A 4,554-nucleotide genomic window follows, 5' to 3' on the forward strand; every position below is an offset into this window, starting at 1 on the left:
TTATGATAATTGTTCAAGGTCTGTTTATGAGTGAGAACATGTGATACTCAGTTTTCTGTTTCTGTGATAGATCACTGAGTATGATAGACTAAATCCATCCAAGTTGCTGCAAAGTTCATATGTTTGTCTTTCTTTATGGCTGCATAATAGTTCATCGCGTATATGTACCACATTTTTTATCTAGTCCAGTTCTGATGGGCAGCACGTTGATTCCATGTTTTTGCTATTGTGAGTAATGCTGCAACAAACATGTGCATGCAGGTATCTTTTTTGCAAAATGATTTGAGTTCCTCTGGGTTTATTCCCAATAGGGGGATTACTGGGTCATATGGAAGGTCATTTTCTTTTCTTTTCTTTTCTTTTTTGAGTTGGAGTCTCACTCTGTCGCCCAGACTGGAGTGCAGTGGCCGCTCCCGGCCACTGCAGCCTCGACCTGCTGGGCTCCGGTGATCCTTCCGCCTCAGCCTTTCAAGTAGCCGGAATTACAGGCATGCGCTACCACACCCGGCTGATTTTTTTATTTATTGTAGAGATGAGGTTTCGCTGCCCAGGTGGGTCTCAAACCCGCAGGCTCAGGCAATCCACTCACCTCAGCCTCCCAAAGGCACGGGATTACAGGCTGAGCCACCGAACCCGGCGGAAGGTCATTTTCTAGTTCTTTCAGAAATTGCCACCCTGTCTTCCAAAGAGGTTGCACTAGTTTGCATTCCCAGCAGGTATAGAAGCATTCCTTTTCCTCTGCATTCTTGCCAGCATCTGTTGTTGTTTGCTTTATTGAAATTGTTTCTTTACTTATGGTTTAATTAAATTAATTCATTTATTCATTCAAAAAACTGAGTCCTTGGGATGTGCCAAACCCTGTGATATTATAAGCAAATATAACTAAGAACACAGTTAACTGCCAGCAAGGCACTTAAGTTAGTCAGAGAGGTAGACATAAACAGAGACTTAGAAAACAGTGTGGCATACAAAATGATAGATACACAGAGTTATAGAAAGATAAGAAGGAAGACTCAACTTAGCTTGAAATAAGAAGGAAAGAAGAGGAAAGAAAAAGACCAGGAAAGGATTCCGGACATAGTGGTACCTGAACAAAATATTAACAAGCCTAGCTTCTTTTCCCATACGTGCCACAGACTATGAATAATGTATTTTTTTCATTCCTCTTCTAGTCAAATCCTAAAGGCTGAGAATCCTAGAGACAAATACTAGAAATAACTGGGGTAGACAGCAGGGCTTGCGTATTTCTTTTCTTTCTTTCCTTCTTTTTTTTTTTTTTTTTTGAGTTGGAGTCTTACTCCTTCACCCAGGCTGGAGTGCAATGGTACGCATGTTCACGGTCACCCCAGCGTTGACCCTCTGGGCTCCAGTGATGCTTCTGCCTCAGCCTTCCGAGTAGCCAGAACTACAGATGTGCTATTTTTTATTTTATTGTAGAGACAGGTCTCACCAAGTTGCCCGGGCTGGTCTCGAACCCGCGGGCTCAGGCAATCTACTGCCTTTGGCCTCCCAAAGTACTGGGATTACAGGCTGAGCCACCAAGCCCGGCCTGGGCTTGCGTATTTCTACAGAAATGATGAGACATCCTGAAAAGCACAAGAGAGGACTTGGACTATCAAAACAGAGGTGTCACAATGTTAACACTTCTGCAATGTTTGCACATTATGGCTGTAGTGGGGATGTTTAGTTGTCAAGGCAAAGACATATTGGGGCATCAATAAATAAATAGCACAGACACAATATGGTGACATTTTGGTAAGATTTTGTTCTTCAGATTTCCCAGAACTAGAAAGTTCGGTAATCACTCACATATCTACAGTAGATATTACATTTAGAATCAGAAAGTCTGTGCTAGGAAAAATCCTCAAGATCATAGCTTAGAAATTTTTAATTCACAGAGGAGGAATCTGAGAGAAGACCTGCTTGCCTGAAATCATGCAGCTATTTACCAACAGAGATGAAACCCAAATGGTCTAGGTCATTTCTTTCCTTATTCATTAAAAAAACTGAATGATATTAAATGCCAGGCTCTGTGTTACATATAAGAGTACAAAATGTATACTCACTGATACTTCCCTACTCTCCTCCCGCCTAGTCCCCTGCCACAAATACTTTAGGTATGTCTTCAAAATATAATAAATCATAACCACAATGTCATTGCCCTCAAAGTAATACCCTAAGATTATTAAACATGCAGTTAATATTGAGATTATCTAATTGTTTCATAGATGAATTTTTATGATCCTTTGTATAAACAGACTCCAATAAAGTCCACATCTTATACATCAAAGGTCTCTTTTTTTACATTATTTGTTGAAACAAGTACATTATTAAGCAGCATTTTCCAGTCTGGATACTGCAGATTGCAACCTCAGTTTCAATTAACACGTTCCTCTAAACTTCTGATTTTTTTTTTTTTTTTTTGAGTTGGAGTCTCACTCTGTCGCCCAGACTGGAGTGCAGTGGCCGCTCCCGGCCACCGCAGCCTCGACCTGCTGGGCTCCGGCGATCCTTCCGCCTCAGCCTTCCAAGTAGCCGGAATTATAGGCATGCACTACCACGCCCGGCTGATTTTTTGATTTATTGTAGAGATGAGGTCTCACTGCCCAGGTGGGTCTCAAACCCGCGGGCTCAGGCAATCCACTCACCTCAGCCTCCCAAAGGTGCGGGATTACAGGCTGAGCCACCGAGCCCGGTTTAAACTTCTGATTTTTTTAACCCCCGTACACTAGTGCTTAGGTCTAGGGGCTTGATCAGACTCAGATTCAATTATTTTGACAAAAATACTTCAAAGGTGGTTTTGTGTACTTCTTGTTGTATTACTTCAGGAAGCTCATAATGAATGTCTGGTTGTTATTCTTTCCTGTGTTAAGATTAGCCAGCAGGTGTTGTCAAACTGACCCATGTGTTCTAAAATTCCAAGGGCGCTATTTTAGAGAGTGTGTTCAGACAAGGTCTTTCTGAGGAGATGACATAGTGACCTTTAGTGTCCTAACGAATGATAAAGAATCAGTCATGTGGAGTAAAGGAAGAATAGTAGGTGGAAGCCTTGAGGTGAGAAAGAGCTTGACATCTACCCCACGTCTCTTCTCAGAATCAGCAGAGCTTCTTCCATTCTCTACCACTCCCAGTAACTCTTCCAGCCTCCTAAAGGTGAAAGTGAAGAACCTTTTGCCCAGAGGTGCCTGGAACGGTGACAGGCAGTCTCAGGTACATAGCTTTGTTCTCCTGAAGTGCTGGACTATTTTGATTTAATCAGACCCACAGACCAAGGTGATTCTCTCGGTGATACAAACCAATTAACCTTTTTATTGGGCATGACAGCATGACAGAAATGTACTTCTTAGGCACAGTTTATTTGCTCACATCTCATACTATTTTTCTTTTCTGAAATGTCCACCAGACTACTTAAAAAAGGAGACGGTATCAAAACTTATTTCACAGAGTTGTTATGAGCATTAAATGAGGACTGTGAAAAAGTGCTTGCTTCACAGTACATAGGTGTTAGTTGATATGCAGATTTGTATAATCAATCATATCACTTCGTTTCCTTCAAATTGCATATTAAAAATTTTCATACCCTGAGTTCCAACTAGTATACACCCAGAAACTCAGTGATAATGCCCAGTATGCTATTTGCTAGATATTTTATTTTATTTTATTTTTTATTTTTATTTTTTTTGAGTTGGAGTCTCACTCTGTCGACCAGACTGGAGTGCACTGGCCGCTCCTGGCCACCACAGCCTCGACCTGCTGGGCTCCGGCGATCCTTCCGCCTCAGCCTTCCAAGTAGCCGGAATTACAGGCATGCGGTACCACGCCCGGCTAATTTTTTGGTTTATTGTAGAGATGAGGTCTCACCAAGTTTCCCAAGCGGGTCTCGAACCCGCGGGCTCAGGCAATTCATTCACCTCAGGCTCCCAAGGCACGGGATTACAGGCTGAGTCACCAAGCCATTGTAGAGAGGAGGACTCGCCAAGTTGCCCAGGCTGGTCTTGAACCTGTGGGCTCAGGCAATTCTCTCACCTCGGCCTCCCAAAGTGCTGGGATTACAGTCATGAACCACCTCGCCCGGCCTGGAAGCATTATTTTACATAAGAAGAAACAGGCCCAGAAAAGTTAGGTACTTGACACAAAGCCAATGAGTGTAATAGGAAGCCAGATTTCTATTAACTGCAGTGACTGTCACTTAGCTTCTACAAACAGGAAACTCCTTTCACCTAGTTCTGATAAAAAGAAACTCAAACTATTTTCAACATACTGGATAGAGTCATTACTTGTAAGATTCCTTGTGAGGGTCTTGTATATATATGAGCTCTCATTCTAACGGGACTTTAATATTTGAAGGCCAAGGTCAAGTTGTGCACCTTTCAGTTTATGGAATATTTTCTTTGGCACCATTGACATAGCAAGACACGAGAGTCACTATACCTGCCCTTAAGGAATTAGGGAAGGACCAAAAGACAGAATAGTAAATGTTAAACTGTGTAGTCCAGGAAATACAGCAGCAAAAAGGCAGAGCTTGAGCGCCAGACACTTTTTTTTTTTTTTTTT

This window comes from Carlito syrichta, unplaced genomic scaffold (assembly GCF_000164805.1).
Source record: "Carlito syrichta isolate Samal-C Ts95f unplaced genomic scaffold, Tarsius_syrichta-2.0.1 Scaffold306946, whole genome shotgun sequence".
Lineage (NCBI taxonomy): Eukaryota > Metazoa > Chordata > Mammalia > Primates > Tarsiidae > Carlito > Carlito syrichta.